The following is a 19,106-nucleotide window of genomic DNA, read 5'->3' on the forward strand; positions in this document are numbered from 1 at the left end:
GACTAGTAACTACAATAATTTCAGTGCCGCAAAGAGAGTGCATGTTTAATTTATAAGTGTTTAGGTATTGGCGGAGTGATAGGATAAGTAGATAGTGCTGTACAGGTGATTGGAGAAATACATGGCACAGACAGAAGAATTCCAAAACTGCATAGGTATTAACTGGGTATTTAGAAGAGAGTATTAATAGTATGTAGCTTGTTAGAGATCTTCATGCATAGTGTACAAAACATTGTACCTGTACTTGGGTTAGTGGCTAGGCCATTCCTTAAGTATATGACTAATAACTGGAGTAATGTAGTGCTGCAAAGAGAGTGTATGCTAAATTTATAAGTGCTTAGGAATTGGCAGAGTGATAGGATACGTAAATAGTGCTGGATGGGTGAATGGACAAGTGCATGGGACAGACAGAAGGATTCCTTGACTGCATAGGTACTAACTGAGTATTTAAAAGACTGTATCAATGCTAAATAGTTGATTAGAGGTCTGCATGCGTAGTGCACAGAATATTGTAGCTTTAGTAGTATTGGTTTTGAGAATGGTAGTCTGTATTTTAGGGTGTGAGGAGGTGCATTAGATGACCACGTGGATGATGTCATCAGTGATGTAAGTTGAGATGTCATCAGTGATGTCACTGACCATGTCATGAGTGATGTAATATGTGACATCAACAGCAGTGCATTGCGGGGGCACGATTTATAGTTATCACAACTAACTATAACGGCCGTATGTTTTGTACGAGTGAAATGTCCAACTAACTATGACGTCCATGAAACCTGTGTTTTTTTAGTGAATTTCAGAGGTTTTTTAAATGCTAATTTCTAACTCTAATGTCCCTGAAACTTGTGTTTTTTTCAGTCAATTTTAGATATATGTATTTAATCTCCTCTCACTCTTACAAGGAAGGAATCAACACTCAGGTTGTAGTTTGGAAGTATTTAATCTGCAAAGGAAGTGATCCACGCGTTCCGGCTCGTCCGAACCTTGATAACGATACAAGACATCATTGTAGCATCCTTATTTAAATGTACAAATGCCTCCAGTTGCCAACATTAACATTAAGTAAGATGCATATCACCATGGATGGTGGGGGGTTGGAAGCAGGGCCTGGCATTGTGCTGCCCCCACCCAAGCTTGCTGCTCATGCCTTCCCTCCTCCTAGCTATCCATTGTCTAAGTCCATATCCCTGCTTCCTTATTACAGCTCTGTGTGGCCGTTGTTTTGCCACTGACCTTCCCGCCTTCTCTGAACAATTAGCTTTCTGCCCCATCCACCTCCTCCGTATCCTCTGTTGTCTGAATCCATGGACTAGCCTCCTCTTTCCTGCCATGCATGGTCTGATGTGATGCCACTGTCCTCCATTTAGCATGATATACCAGTCCACTCCTCCTGCCCTCCATTGCCCAATTTTATTCCCCATCATTGACCTCCTGCTTAGCCTCTGTGCTCAGCTTGCTGCCCCTATTCTCCTTCCCCCTGCCCTCCGATGTCTGTGTGCATGCCCCTGCTCCATCCTTTCTTCCCACCATGTTCCATTGACCTGCCACTTCTATCTACTCTGAATGTTCTGTTGGACTGCCACTCCCCTCCCACCTGCCTAGCATTGTCAGATGACTGTAACCTGTCCCTGCCACCTCGACCCTACCTGTCCACATTCCATGCCCCTATCCCCTTCCTCCTGTCCTCCATGGTCCATTTTACTGCAACACCCTTCTGCCCTCCCTGGTCTGTTGTGCTGCAACTGCTACTCTTGCCTGTCCCGTGTGGTCTGTTGCAAGGGCCCTTTCCCTGAACTCTCTTGTCTATGCCCAGGTCCCTCCCTTCTATCCTCCATGGTCTGTAGTGCATGCCCCTGCACTCCCCTTCTTGCCCATCATAGCCATTGTGCTGCCACCAACCCTCCCCCTTGCCATGCATGATCTTCTGTGCTGCCATGGCCCCTCCCACCTTCCCTGTGTGGTCAGCTAGCTGCCCCTGACCCCCTCCCACCGTTCCCTCCATGGTTTCTGTGTATGCCATTATAGTCTCACTGTTGCTCTCCATTGTGTGTCTTGCTTCTAGTGCCCATCCTGCCTGACCTCCATGGCCATCTTGCTGCTCCTTCCCTGCCCCCTTGCCCCAGCCCTCTGTTTCCATGTGCAGACCCCTACTCCCTCCCTCCTGCCTTGTCTGTTCCATTGTAATGCCCCTGATCTGTCCCTCCTGCCCTTTATGGTCCGTTATGCTGCAGCTTTCTCTCCTGTATGTCTATTATGGTCAGCTAGCTACCATTGACTCTCTCCCCTCTGTTCTCTGTTGTCCATGTGCATGGTCCTGTCCCCTCCCTATTGCTTTCTATGGATTCTTGTGCTGCCCTCCCGTCCCGCATGCCCTGTATGTTGTATTGTGCTGCTGTAATCCCTGATGCCTGCCCTGTAGGGTCAGTTTGGTGCACCTCTCCATGTCCCTCATGTCCTCTGTTATCCAAGTCCATGTTCCCACCCCAATTCCTCCTGCCCTCCATTATGCAATATACCATACTTGCTAACATTTTGAACTTGGTAAGAGGGAGATTTTGAAAAAAAACTGGGGTGTTGATTTTCCCCTTTGACTTACATTGAAAAAGAGGAGATTGTAGACAGGAGGCAGATCAGATAAAGCCCATTTGGGCTTAAAAACATTGGACGTTTCCTGACTGAATCGGGTCTGTTGGCATGTATGGTTGTACTACCACTGCCTCTTCCTTCTGCCCACAATGGTCTATTATATTGCCACAGCCTCTCTTGCCAGTCCTGTATTGTTGGCTTGTTGACCCTGCCCTCCTTTCCACTGCCCTCCATAGTTTGTTGTCCATGTGCATGGTCCTGTCCCCTCCCTATTGCTTTCTTTGGATTATTGTGCTGCCCTCCCATCCCACATGCCCTGTATAGTGTATTGTGCTGCTGCAAACCCTGATGCCTGCCCTGTAGGGTCAGTTTGGTGCACCTCTCCATGTCCCTCCTGTCCTCTGTTATCCAAGTCCATGTCTCTACCTCAATTCCTCCTGCCTTCCATGATCCAATGTACCATACTTGCTAATATTTTGAACTTGGTAGGAGGGAGATTTTGAAAAAAAACTGGGGTATTGATTTTCCCCTTTGAATTACATAGAAAAAGAGGAGATTGTAGACAGGAGACAAATCGAATAAAGCCCATTTGGGCTTAAAAACCTTGGACGTTTCCTGGCTGAATTGGGTCTGTTGGCATGTATGGTTGTACTACCACTGCCTCTTCCTTCTGCCCACAATGGTCTATTATATTGCCACAGCCTCTCTTGCCAGTCCTGTATTGTTGGTTTGTTGACCCTGCCCCCCTTTCCACTGCCCTCCATAGTCTGTTGTACTGCCACTGCCCTTCCTGACTGCCCAGTGTGTTCATATTGTTGCCTCTGCACCCTCCTACCTGCCTTCTATTGTCAGAGTCCGTGCCCCTGGCCTCTGCCTCTCAATAGTATCCTAATGAACAACTAGATTGCTAATATTCTATATTTATTACAAAAGTGTGGAATGCCTGGCGTCATCTTGATGTAATCAAAACTGTAATACCTAGAGCATTTCTCTTAGAAATTACATATATGAGAGGGTCTTATTTGCATCAAAATTATGGTTAGTGCTCTAAAAAACAAAAATGAGGACATATTGTCTGAGTTTTCAAATAGCGACAAAGCACTTTTAAATTATTAGTTACTTTTATGTTTTTTTATCCAGTTGACCACTTGATTAAATGTTGCACTTAGGGGAGAGGATGTGGTGTTACTTCCAGAGCTGCAGACTTTGCAACTGGGGAACCAGGTTGGAGTTTCTGCTTCAGCTCGACATTCTGTGATTCTGGTCAAATCACTTAATCTCCCATTGTCTACAACCAAAATTAATTTGTTCTTGTGTGATGTAACCAATGCTCATGTAAAGCACTCCAATACCTGATAAGTCTGCACTGTATAAAACTGCAAAAACACAAACAATAAAAAGTGCTTTGCACACTTCTGTCATTGGGCTACATGTGGGTGATATTTGTGCTACATGTGGGCTTTTTTGACTCTGGTGGCCATCTTGGGGGATTTATTTGTTCCTAATTTCCTCATTTACTGCAGTCTCCTCAGTAGGAAATGCTTTCAGTTTTTCACTTTGATTCCATCATGACGGTATTCAGATATGTCACACATTTGCCATAAATTCTGAATGTTAGCACTTAGTTGCTCAGTAGATCACTGTAGTAAAGCTACTGCTCCCCACGGAAGTCTGCTGCTGGTATTAAAAGTGCATGTTTGATGTTTCAGTCTGCATGACAGAATTTTTTAATGATATAGAAGAGGATTTGAGAAGTCACTCAAAATGTGCGCTCATTTTTCTTTCTTCAGCACTAATCATAATTACCATGGCAAAATAACCCCCCTCTTTGTGCTCCTTTTTAAATTCAATGTTTTAAGTGTCACCAGTTTATTCCAATCAAGATGGCTTCAGGTGTGCCATAATTTTGTCATAAGTAAGACAGTGAGCATTCTAGTTGTTCTTAGGAACACTCTGGAACATTCTGTCATTGAGCTATACGTGGGCTACATCTGGATGATATTTGTGCTACATGTGGGCTCTTTTGTCTTTGGTGGCCATCTTGGGAGACTTATTTGTTATGAATTTTCATAATTTCCTCATTCACTACAGTCTTCTCAATAGGAGATACTTTCAGTTTTTTACTTTGGTTCCATCAAGAAGGTATTCAGATGTGTCACACATATGCCATAAATTCTGAATGTTAGTTAATCTCTAGTTGCTCATTAGATCACTGTAGTAAAGCTACTGCTCACCAGGGAAGTCTGCTGCTGGTATTCAAAGTGCATGTTTCAGTCTGCATGTCAGAATTTTTTAATGAAATAGAAGAGGATTTGAGAAGTCACTCAAAATGTGCCCTAATATTTCTTTCTGCAGCACTAATCATACTTTCTATGGCAAAATGAACCCCCTCATTTTGTTCCTTTTTAAATTAAATGTTTTAAGAGTTACCACTTTATTCCAGTAAAGATGGCTTCAGGTTTGCAATACGTTTGTCATACGTTAGACTGTTAGCGCTCTAGTTGTTCTTTAGAACACTCTAAGAAGCTGCAGTAGAACACAAAGGCATTAACTGACAGTCTCTGCCCTTGTTGGATGAACATGTTTTACTGAGTATGTCAGACTTCTATCTCACATGACTGAGAAAGATAATGTGAATTTACTTAAACTATGCTCTCAGTTTAGCTTATAGATCACCTTCCAAACCTCTGTGGGAAAAGCATGAGAAAATAGTTTTCTCTCAAACATGATTCATGATATCCCATCAGAAAGCTTTTTCACATGGTAAAATCACCTTAGAACACACCACAATTCCTAAAATGAGTATGGTACCATCAACAAATGATTTATAATGTAACTAAAGTAAGCCTTCTATTAACTGCAATGCTTTTAAATGAGGTGCTATCATGTTTATTGGTCCCAAGTAAGCATGGGCGGAAAATCCGTACCGCTCGCGGATTTTGCGGATTTTTGGTAAATTCGCAATCCACGAACTCTCGCAAATTTACTGAAAATCCACAAATTCGCACGCAGCGGATTTTTTTGCTTGGTGATACAATATTGCGACGTGCGGCGTTCACTTACCATCATTCAGCGTTTGCCGAGTTGTTTTTCTCGATATTTTGCAAGTGCTGCGCCATTTTGGATCTTGCTGCGGGATCCCGCTGGAGTTTGGCGACGCATCGCGAGAGTTCGCAATTGCGAACATGTAGATGCGGCGGGCAGCAACAATCTCGCACTCGCGAAATTACAAAATTTGCAATTCTGCACAAGAAATCCACTAGGACCCCGCGGAAAATTCAGTGAAGACATCACGGACTTCATCACTCCACACGCGCTCCCCTCCAAAGACTACATCCTTCTGGGAGACCTCAACTTTCACCTTGAAAAGATCAACGACCGCAACACCGCCACCCTCGTGGACTACCTCGCCAACCTCGGACTTAAACAACTGGTCACTTCCCCCACCCACATCGCAGGTCACACACTCGACCCCATCTTCACATCCAGCAATCATGTCTCCTTCAGCCACACCACGGACCTCCTCTGGACTGACCACAGCTGCGTTCACTTCACCTACAACAAACCAAAACCCAACATCCACCTCCAACCTACCCTGCAAAGAAACTGGAACAAAATCACCACGGACCAAATCTCTGCATCGCTCCTCCGAAACTCCCCAGCCCTCTCTTCTAACGCTAACGAAGCCGCCGCCAACCTCACCCTATGGTTATCAAACACCGCCGACACCTTAGCACCACTGAAAAAACGTCAAAGCAAACCTGGCAGCAAGAAGGCATCATGGTTCAACGATGATCTCAAGAAGTCCAAGAAACTCTGCCGCTCCCTTGAAAAGGCCTGGAAAAAAGCCCCAACCACTAGCACCAAGGACGCCTTCAAAAACGCCACCCGCATACACCACCAACTGATCCGAAAAGCCAAGAAAACAGCATTCAAGGATCGACTTGACAACAACGCCCACAACAGCAAGGAACTTTTCAACATCATCAAGGAATTTTCCAATCCCTCAGCCAACTCCAACGACATCACCCCCTCTCAAACCCTCTGCGACTCACTAGCCTCATTTTTCCACAACAAGATTGCAGACATCCACAACAGCTTCGACAACCAACCCGGAAACCAACCCACCCTACCATTTGCTGATCATCTTCCCCCCGTGAACACCCTTAACGACTGGAACCCAATCTCCACTGAGGACACCATCCGCCTGATGAACTCCATCCACTCAGGATCCCCCACAGACCCATGCCCTCACCACATCTTCAATAAAGCAGACTCCGTCATAGCACCGCACCTCCGAGATGTCATCAACTGCTCCTTTAACTCCGCCACCTTCCCGGAAGACTGGAAACACGCTGAACTCACCGCCCTTCTGAAAAAACCAACAGCAGACCCCACCAAACTCAAAAATTACCGCCCCATCTCGCTTCTTCCATTCCCGGCCAAAGTCATCGAGAAAGCTGTCAACAACCAGCTCGCCGCCTTCCTCAAAGCCAACAAATCCCTCGACCCCTCACAATCTGGCTTCCGAGCAAAACACAGCACGGAGACCGCCCTCATCGCAGCAACAGACGACATTCGAACTCTACTGGACAATGGAGACACAGTCGCCCTCATCCTCCTCGACCTCTCTGCAGCATTCGACACAGTCTGCCACAACACCCTTTTACAAAGCCTCAACAACATCGGAATCCAAGGAAAAGCACTTGAATGGATCACCTCGTTCCTCACCGGAAGAACCCAGAGAGTCCGCCTTCCACCATTCAAGTCCGAGGCCTCTGAAGTCATCTGCGGCGTACCACAAGGATCCTCACTCAGTCCCACCCTCTTCAACGTATACATGAGCCCCCTCGCGTCCATCGCACGCCAACACAACCTCAACATCATCTCTTACGCGGACGACACTCAACTGATCCTTTCTCTCACCAATGACCCCAACACGGCCAAAACTAACCTACACGAAGGAATGAAAGAAGTTGCCGAATGGATGAAACAAAGCCGTCTGAAACTGAACTCAGACAAAACAGAAGTCCTCATCTTAGGTACTTCCCCCTCTGCATGGGACGACTCCTGGTGGCCGGAAGCCCTCGGAAAAGCACCCATCCCGACAGACCACGCACGGAACCTAGGCGTCATCCTGGACTCTTCACTCTCAATGAACAGACAAGTCAGCGCCGTATCCTCTTCCTGCTTCAATATTCTTCGCATGCTCAGAAAAACATTTCGCTGGATCCCCGCCGAAACAAGGAAAACAGTCACCCACGCTCTTGTCACGAGCCGACTGGACTACGGAAACACCCTCTACGCAGGTACTACCGCAAAACTCCAGAAGAAACTCCAACGAATCCAAAACGCCTCAGCCAGGATCATATTAGACATCCCACGCAATGAACACATCTCTGGTCACCTTAAAGACCTCCACTGGCTACCCGTCAATAAGAGGATCACTTTCCGACTGCTTACCCACGCACACAAATCACTCTACGACATCGGACCAGATTGCCTCAACTCACGACTATCCTTCTACTCCCCCTCACGCCAACTACGTTCTTCCAGCCAAGCCCTCGCCACTGTACCTCGCATCAACAAGACCACCATGGGAGGCAGATCCTTTTCATACCTGGCTGCTAAAACATGGAACTCACTCCCCGCTTACCTTCGCCTTACCCAGAACCACCTAGCATTCAGAAAACAACTTAAAACGTGGATATTTGACAAGTAATCCTCCTCCCCTTCCTTAGCGCCTTGAAACCCTCTGGGTATGTAGTGCGCTATACAAATTTTATGACTTGACTTGACTTGACTAGCAAGCAGCATAAACCTTCTGAAAATGATGATTTTTATCAGAATAACTCCTCAGGTTGACATTTGCCTGCACTTTTTTGGATTTGAGGCCTTTTTGACTTTCTTTGGATCACTTTTGGATTAGAAATCAACTTTCACAAGTAAGTTTGTTTGGGGCATTACAGTTGCTGTTCTGCAGAAAAACGAGTTTTGCAAAACTGAAAGCACTCAGCAGCTGCAAAAGTTCACTCATCATTAGTAACCATTCCCTGTAGTGCTTCCTGAGGGGCCCCTCTAGAGTTCAGTTGCCTATGTTTGTTTGGGGCATTACAGTTACTGTTCTGCAGAAAAACGAGTTTTGCAAAACTGAAAGCACTCAGCAGCAAGTGCAAAAGTTCAAATTCATCATTAGTAACCATTCCCTGTAGTGCTTTCTGAGGGGCCCCTCCAGAGTTCAGTTGCCTACTTGCAACTATTCTGTGACCCTGCTCTAACCCTCACAGCAGGCTCATAGAATAGCTACAAGTAGGCCACAAAGGTCCTGGGAAAAAAAAATTGCACTGCAACAGAAAGCAAATTACAGATAAGGAAGCAGGTGCCAGACTGGAATTTTAAAACAGTGACACATTAATGAATCAACCCCAAATTAATTCATGTCAGTTGAAGCAGGGCAGGTGTGCTTGCTTCCCCCCCCATAATCTACAGTGATGAACCAGAGGGTGGCATTGATGTACCAGAGGGTGGCAGTGGTGAAACAGAGGGTGCTGTGAACCTGTGATGATGAACCAGACGTAGAACAACATAGTCGCGACCTTTGTGAGCCGACAAGTAAGTTCGCAATTGCGAACTGGTACAAAACCCTTGCGAACTGGCAGAAACCATTGCGAACGAGAATTTGCGGATTTTGCGGATTGCGAGTTCGCAAATACGCGAACGAAAGATTCGCAAAATTCGCCCATGCTTAGTCCCAAGATAGCTGCCAACACTTCTTGAATGAAGTGCTTACAGCCAAACAGATCTCACGATGAAGTATGTGGTTAGGCTCCTCCCAGATATATATATATTTCTTTTTCCAGTTTAAAAAACTACTGGACGGATTGACACCATTTAACAAAAAAAGGGCTCTTTTTGAACCACGGGCTACCTTTTGCCAAATTTGGTGTAATTCCGTTCAGCAGTTCGGGCTGTAGCTGTGTCTAAAGTTTCCTATGGAAAATTGCATGGAGAAAACATGTTTTGGGACCCCCCTTTTTCCTCGCCCCCGCTTGCTGAATCACCCAGAAACTTTCAAGATAGGAGCGTACCGGAGCGGGCCATACGTTTTGAAAATTGCACGAAGATACATCAATCGGTGCCAAACTTATTGAGGATAGAATGTTGTGATTTTCCTATGGTAGCTAGGTCCTAACCATAACTACCTACTGGCAACTGCCAGTAGGTAATATATATATATAAACAAAGAGGTTTTAAATAAAATCTCCTTGCCTGCAACCATTGGGTCCGTGTCTTCGTGTCCACAGAGGTGTGGTTTTTCTGAAGATTGTTTTGTTCATATATATATATATATATATATATATATATATTCAATGAAAAAACCATTGGTTTTAGGCCATATATAGTTAGGGATTTGCATTTACAAAACCTTATTTTACTCGCATAAAACCATTGAAATTCCATATATAGTTATAAGCGCTAACTATATATCGCGCACCCGCAATCCACTGCTGATGATGTCACATATTACATCATTCATGACATGGTTAGTGACATCACTGATGACATCACTGATGACATCTCAAATGACATCACTGATGACATCACTGAAAACATCTCATTTGACATGACTGATAACATCACTGATGATATCATTCATGTGATAATACGATGAACCTCTTCAGACTCTAATATAACCTTAGATACAATCAGTGTAAACAGACACTCATAGACTGTTACTCATCCATGGAGTTACTCACACACCTAGTCAGTCATGCAAAGAATCAATCACACCTCCATTTACTCAAATATACAGTTATACAAACTTTACTTATTCAAACATATACTAACACATATTTACTCTCTTATACAATCCCTGATACAAGTTCACAATGATCCATACAGCCACTCACACATTCACTGGCTCTTATGCACAGTTATTTATATATGTCAACTCTCACATGTACTGTGTTTTACATATGTACTTACTTTGACATGTAGCACTGAGATATCCATTCACTCACCAATACACTCATGCACACAGTCAACCGCCCATACAGCTGTTTCCACATGCACTTTTGAACCCATACATCTAGTGAATCAACTGCTCACACATCTATGCACAGAGTCATACACCTCCCAGCCACCCACACACACACTCAGTCTCCCATACAAATACTTGGGCAACCAATCAATAACCCATATAGTTACTCATATAGCTCCTGATCAACACATGCAGCAGTTTACAGAACAACAGACATAATGATGCACAAATTAAGACAGTTTAGTCACTAACCCATGCACTCAGTGAGACACATTTAATCACTCACTCATACAGTCAGTCATGCACCTACTAAATCCTTCATCCAGACACTTATACATCCACTCATTCTTCAATATGTAAAACATATTTAAACTTTACAGACACATACAATCACTGGATGTTGTCATCAGTGATGTCATCAGTGATGTCATTTGAGATGTCATCAGTGATGTCATCAGTGATGTCACTAACCATGTCATGAATGATGTAATATGTGACATCATCAGCAGTGGATTGCGGGTGCGCGATATATAGTTAGCGCTTATAACTATATATGGAATTTCAATGGTTTTATGCGAGTAAAATAAGGTTTTGTAAATGCAAATCCCTAACTATATATGGCCTAAAACCAATGGTTTTTTCATTGAATTTTCAAGGTTTTGTAAATGCAAATTCCTAACTATATATCCACTATAACCTATGGTTTTTTCTGTGAATTTCATTGCCCTGAGCAGTTCTTAGCCATGTTATCCAATGGGAGGTGGATAACATGGCTAAGAGCATTAGGTCGATAATACATGAATGGGCTCCCTGTACAACAATAACTTGCGTTACTACATGCAAGATATCTACAGAGGAGATGGAGTTCACTTCTCAGATGAGGGCAACAGAATTTTCATTCTGAATTTAAGACTGTGCATTGGTACCTACTTATAAGTACCTAAATGTACCATAAACCCAAAAGCTCTTCTCAGAGCTACCCTACATCTGATCACTCACAATTATTATTTTTCTCTAACTTTTTTCACTAATTTTCAACAAAATTCGCTCCCCGGAGCGCTACCCGGTTCGCTAACCGAAAGCTAACCTCGCGGAATTTTTTTTAAAAAAGTTTTTTTTCCGCACATATAAGCCTCCTCAGCCACGCTCAGAAAACCTAGGGGGTCAAGATAAGTCTACCATGACCCCTTCTACCCATTCTAAACATTATTTACCCTCCATCTTGTATCTTAATGCGACCGAAACACAAAATGGTGGACTCCCGAGACGCTTAAGGTTCGCTAACCGGGCCGCTTCCCGGAAAGCGGTCCTAAAAAAAGGCGGGAAAGTAATTTACAGAAAAACGACTAGAGACACTCTCACCAAATATAGATTAGCTCATACTACATAACAATCTCTTCCATTCTCACAAATTTTATTGAAATTCCATTTAGCCATTTAGCCTGTAGACCTCTCCAAGTACCGTGAGGTAAATTACTTCACAAAACACATCTGAATTGTTGGAATTGACAACCAATGAAAATGTTACTTTCATTTTCTACTTTTATTACCTGACATTTGATTGGTTATATACCTGTATATATATAAAGGGAGAGAAGGAAACACAGCCATTTTGACTACTACTTGTTGTTGTATATATCATTTAGAATATCACTAATAACATCAACTTGTTTCTAAAGGTAAGTTGTTATTTTTAAAACTGAAGTATATTGTGCACTATAAGTAAATATGGTAAACTTTTTCAGATAGTTATATACTATCCCTCTGTAAGAGTTAGACATTCAGAAAGGCTTCTTTATTATAATTATGGACTGATTTAGGTTTCTGTGGTATAATTATGAATTTACTTAGGCTTCTTCACAGGCACTTTTTAATAGTACTACTTCACGCCTGAAACCATACAGTGCCCATAGATTACTTCTCTGTTATAAACTCACAAGTGCCTGTCTGAACTTAAACCCAACAGTGCCCTATCTCTACTGATATATTTATTTTTTATGCAAATTACAGCAATAAAATGGAAGGTGAGCAGAATGTTTCCTTCGAAATTGTTCTGGAGAACAACACAGAAAAAGTTATTGAGGACAATGATGACTCAGATTTCATGGATGAATCACGGGACCATGAATTAGTTCAATGTATAGAATCTGTGGATCATTTACTTCATTATGATGACGGTCAAATGTTGGAACTTATGTTCACTGAACAAGAACACATATCAGACAGTGAAATGCTAGACGTTGTATTAAATTTTGAAAAACAATCCGAAAAATAAAATTGTATGTAATATTAAAAAATTGTTTGAGTCTTTAATCATTTTTATATGTAATTCATAAACTAGTTAAATGTTAGAAATGTTATTAAATTTTGAAACACAATCACAATAATAAATAATTGCTTAAAAACAAGAAAAACAACAAACAATTAACATACAGTATTAGAAAAGTCTTTCATTCTTTTATCCATAAAGTTCGCTGCCCAGAACGCTTTCCGGTCCGCGAACTTGGCGCTTACCACGCAAAAAAAAAATTTTTTTTTTTTTTTTTTGGACCCTCCTAGGCCCTTTTAAAACCTCCACATAAAACCTAGGGGGTCAACGAGGATCTACTATGCCCCCTTATGGTAATTTCCCCCTTTGTTTTGCCCTCCTCTTGTCTCTCGATCCTACCGAGAGACAAGATGGCGGCCGCTCCGGACTGTTTAGAATGTTGACAGACACCGGAGGGCCAATCAGCTTCTCATCGCAAAGTTCCGTTACGCGAAAGGTTCGCTAACCGGATAGCTGCCCGGAGCGCTGTTACAGATATATATCTTGATTTAAACGTTAATTTCTCAAAATCCACTGAAGCACATATATTGAGACCTAGCAAAGGCACATCGGGCTAACAGTCCCTACAATTTTGCCAAGTTTCGTGAAAATCCATTCAGCCGTTCGGGCTAAAAGTGAGTCCAACCGCCCTATGGAAATTAACATGGGAAAAACGCGTTTTGGGACCCCCCTTTTTTCTCGGCCCCCCCTCCACAAAACCCCCCCAAATTTTCAAGGGCTGCTCAGAAACAAAATGTGCCATTTTCCTGAAAATTTCAGCCAATTCCGTCCACAAACGCCAAAGTTATTAGGCATAGAATTTTCAAAAGTCCCATAGAGAAAAAATCCTAACTATATATACCTACTGGCGACCGCCAGTAGGTAATATATATATATATATATATATATATATATATATATATATATATATATATATATATATATATGGAGATGCCACACAATGAAAGTTTCATTGCCTTTAATAGAGGAACAACAGGGCAGCAGAGAAACAATGTCCGCCTCATATATTGAAAGCCCAACTATATATATATATATAGTTATATATATATATATATATATATATATATATATATATATATATATATATATATATATATATATATATATATATATATATATAGTTGGGCTTTCAATATATGAGGCGGACATTGTTTCTCTGCTGCCCTGTTGTTCCTCTATTAAAGGCAATGAAACTTTCATTGTGTGGCATCTCCATAGTGGGTAACCTGTTGTTTGGATATACATATATATATATATATCCAAACAACAGGTTACCCACTATGGTTCCGTTTCGATGGCAGGGCATCTCCACGTCCTGGGCCAGGCTGCCTTTATTTCCAAACAACAGGTTACCCACTATGGAGATGCCACACAATGAAAGTTTCATTGCCTTTAATGGAGGAACAACAGGGCAGCAGAGAAACAAAGTCCGCCTCCAATATTGAAAGCCCAACGCGTTACGAGCACTCCCTGTGCTCTTGTTCACAGGCAAAGAGTTAATAAGCAAAGCGGCAATTGCGAGGGAACATATATTTAGGGAGTCCCGCCCTTGTGGGCGTATGCACTCACGTATTATGGTTCTTGTGGTTCCTTCGGTAGTCAAAACCCCAGTGGGTGCTGATTTGCAAAAGATGACTCCAAGTATTCCCTCAGTGGGTTGAGTGGGGACCAAGTATCTCGCCGTACTGTATAGTACACATCCCTCCAGTCTGCTCCTTTTTTCCGTTGTGTTGAAACATTTCCAAACACTGGTTCTGTTTCGACGGCAGGGCATCTCGGCGACCTGGGCCAGGCCGCCTTTATTTCCGAACAACAGGTTACCCACTATGGAGATGCCATACAGCGAAAGTTTCATTGCCTTTAATGGAGGAACAACAGGGCAGCAGAGAAACAATGTCCGCCTCAAATATTGAAAGCCCAACGCGTTTCGAGCACTCCCTGTGCTCTTGTTCAGGGGCAAAGAGTTAATAAGCAAAGCGGCAATTGCGAGGGAACATATATTTAGGAAGTCCCGCCCTTGTGGGTGTATGCACTCACGCATTATGGTTCTTGTGGTTCCTTCGGTAGTCAAAACCCCAGTGGGTGCTGATTTGCAAAAGATGACTCCAAGTATTCCCTCAGTGGATTGAGTGGGGACCAAGTATCTTGCCGTACTGTATAGTACACATCCCTCCAGTCTGCTCTTTCGTTCCGTTGTGTTGAAACATTTCCAAACGCTGGTTCCGTTTCGACGGCAGGGCATCTCCGCGACCTGGGCCAGGCCGCCTTTATTTCCAAACAACAGGTTACCCACTATGGAGATGCCACACAACGAACGTTTCATTGCCTTCAATGGAGGAACAACAGGGCAGCAGAGAAACAATGTCCGCCTCAAATATTGAAAGCCCAACGCCTTTCGAGCACTCCCTGTGCTCTTGTTCACGGGCAAAGAGTTAATAAGCAAAGCGGCAATTGCGACGGAACATATATTTAGGAAGTCCCGCCCTTGTGGGCGTATGCACTCACGCATTATGGTTCTTGTGGTTCCTTCGGTAGTCAAAACCCCAGTGGGTGCTGATTTGCAAAAGATAACTCCAAGTATTCCCTCAGTGGGTTAAGTGGGGACCAAGTATCTCGCCGTACTGTATAGTACACATCCCTCCAGTCTGCTCTTTCGTTCCGTTGTTTTGAAAGATTTCCAAACACTGGTTCCCATTCGACGGCAGGGCATCTCCGCGACCTGGGCCAGGAAGCCTTTATTTCCAAACAACAGGTTACCCGCTATGGAGATGCCACACAACGAAAGTTTCATTGTCTTTAATGGAGGAACAACAGGGCAGCAGAGAAACAATGTCCGCCTCCAATATTGAAAGCCCAACGCGTTTCGAGCACTCCCTGTGCTCTTGTTCCCGGGCAAAGAGTTAATAAGCAAAGCGGCAATTGCGAGGGAACATATATTTAGGAAGTCCCGCCCTTGTGGGCGTATGCACTCACGCATTATGGTTCTTGTGGTTCCTTCAGTAGTCAAAACCCCAGTGGGTGCTGATTTGCAAAAGATGACTCCAAGTATTCCCTCAGTGGGTTGAGTGGGGACCAAGTATCTCGCCGTACTGTATAGTACACATCCCTCCAGTCTGCTCTTTCGTTCCGTTGTGTGGAAACATTTCCAAACACTGGTTCCGTTTCGACGGCAGGGCATCTCCGCGACCTGGGCCAGGCCACCTTTATTTCCAAACAACAGGTTACCCACTATGGAGATGCCACACAACGAAAGTTTAATTGCCTTTAATGGAGCAACAACAGGGCAGCAGAGAAACAATGTCCGCCTCAAATATTGAAAGCCCAACACGTTTCGAGCACTCCCTGTGCTCTTGTTCACGGGCAAAGAGTTAATAAGCAAAGCGGCGATTGCGTGGGAACATATATTTAGGAAGTCCCGCCCTTGTGGGCGTATGCACTCACGCTTTATGGTTCTTGTGGTTTCTTCAGTAGTCAAAACCCCAGTGGGTGCTGATTTGCAAAAGATAACTCCAAGTATTCCCTCAGTGGGTTGAGTGGGGACCAAGTATCTCGCCGTACTGTATAGTACACATCCCTCCAGTCTGCTCTTTCGTTCCGTTGTGTGGAAACATTTCCAAACACTGGTTCCGTTTCGACGGCAGGGCATCTCCGCGACCTGGGCCAGGCCACCTTTATTTCCAAACAACAGGTTACCCACTATGGAGATGCCACACAACGAAAGTTTAATTGCCTTTAATGGAGCAACAACAGGGCAGCAGAGAAACAATGTCCGCCTCAAATATTGAAAGCCCAACACGTTTCGAGCACTCCCTGTGCTCTTGTTCACGGGCAAAGAGTTAATAAGCAAAGCGGCGATTGCGTGGGAACATATATTTAGGAAGTCCCGCCCTTGTGGGCGTATGCACTCACGCTTTATGGTTCTTGTGGTTTCTTCAGTAGTCAAAACCCCAGTGGGTGCTGATTTGCAAAAGATAACTCCAAGTATTCCCTCAGTGGGTTGAGTGGGGACCAAGTATGTCTCCGTACTGTATAGTACACATCCCTCCAGTCTGCTCTTTCGTTCCGTTGTGTTAAAACATTTCCAAACACTGGTTCCGTTTCGACGGCAGGGCATCTCCGCGACCTGGGCCAGGCCGCCTTTATTTCCAAACAACAGGTTATCCACTATGGAGATGCCACACAACGAAAGTTTCATTGCCTTTAATGGAGGAACAACAGGGCAGCAGAGAAACAATGTCCGCATCCAATATTGAAAGCCCAACGCGTTTCGAGAACTCCCTGTGCTCTTGTTCACGGGCAAAGAGTTAATAAGCAAAGCGGCAATTGCGAGGGAACATATATTTAGGAAGTCCCGCCCTTGTGGGCGTATGCACTCACGCATTATGGTTCTTGTGGTTCCTTCGGTAGTCAAAACCCCAGTGGGTGCTGATTTGCAAAAGATGACTCCAAGTATTACCTCAGTGGGTTGAGTGGGAACTAAGTATCTCGCCGTACTGTATAGTACACATCCCTCCAGTCTGCTCTTTCGTTCCGTTGTGTTGAAACATTTCCAAACACTGGTTCCGTTTTGACGGCAGGGCATCTCCGCGACCTGGGCCAGGCCGCCTTTATTTCCAAACAACAGGTTACCCACTATGGAGATGCCACACAACGAAAGTTTCATTGCCTTTAATGGAGGAACAACAGGGCAGCAGAGAAACAATGTCCGCCTCCAATATTGAAAGCCCAACGCGTTTCTAGCGCTCCCTGTGCTCTTGTTCACAGGCAAAGAGTTAATAAGCAAAGCGGCAATCGTGAGGGAACATATATTTAGGAAGTCCCGCCCTTGTGGGCGTATGCACTCACGCATTATGGTTCTTGTGGCTCCTTCGGTAGTCAAAACCCCAGTGGGTGCTGATTTGCAAAAGATGACTGCAAGTATTCCCTCAGTGGGTTGAGTGGGGACCAAGTATCTTGCCGTACTGTATAGTACACATCCCTCCAATCTGCTCTTTCGTCCCGTTGTGTTGAAACATTTCCAAACACTGGTTCTGTTTCGACAGCAGGGCATCTCCGCGACCTGGGCCAGGCCGCCTTTATTTCCAAACAACAAGTTACCCACTATGGAGATGCCACACAATGAAAGTTTCATTGCCTTTAATGGAGGAACAACAAGGCAGCAGAGATACAATGTCCGCCTCCAATATTGTAAGCCCAACGCGTTTCGAGCTCTCTGAAGGACTGGGTTATTTAAGACCCAGCGGTGCCAGGGGACAACACCTGAAACCTTCGTGGGTAACCTGTTCCGGCGTACAAATGACAGAGACACGGGACACTTCCTTCGGCGTCAAAGATTCGAGGTTTATTTACTGCAGGGAACACAGAAGTCACGTGAAGTTCACAGCATGAAAGTTCGCGGGATCTGATTCAATTTGCTACTGTGGATCGCTCCTTTTTATACAGTTTTCGCTCATAGGTTAACATGGTACACAAAGGTTTACAACTTGGTTCCCATCATTATCCCCAAGAGGGGTCGCTTTGATGTATTCAAGGTCCGGAACATAAGTACGGAAACATTTGGTGGTTCCCAACTGTAAAAACCCATCTTCCCACCATTAGTACATTCCAATCGGCAGTAAACAGATCGAAGAAGGAACAGGGACAGGTGTAGAGGAAGGCAGAAACAGTGGGGAGATCGGAAAGGGTGTAAAAGGGGTGGTATCGGGAAACACGAGCTGCAGGCATCAAAGGGACGTGCCTAATGAGATGCACGGTTAAGACAATAGACCGGCACGGCAAGATGTGCCTCGAGCGGGGCCATCTGCCTTACAGTATCATCCCCCTCATCATAAAGACACTTTCAAAGGAAACGTGTCTTCCGCAAGAGTCTTGGGAATCCCAGGGTCGCGAAGTGGACAGCGTCCGTTCGCTGGCTACTTGAGGGCAAGAGACAAAATGGATGCCGTATCTAAGATGGAACCCATGGGTACAGATAGAAACCCACGAAACAAACGAACGGTTTAGGTTAGCACAGCGAAACTGCGCACACCCACTAAACTCGTCATTTGCGGTTCATAGATACCAGACTCGACCATATTCGTGCGAGTCGAAAACACCACTTACGATCGTCACAGAACCTCAGACGCTCCTTTTGCCCTCATGTAGGCAAGC

This window comes from Lissotriton vulgaris, unplaced genomic scaffold (genome assembly GCF_964263255.1).
Source record: "Lissotriton vulgaris unplaced genomic scaffold, aLisVul1.2 SCAFFOLD_1145, whole genome shotgun sequence".
Lineage (NCBI taxonomy): Eukaryota > Metazoa > Chordata > Amphibia > Caudata > Salamandridae > Lissotriton > Lissotriton vulgaris.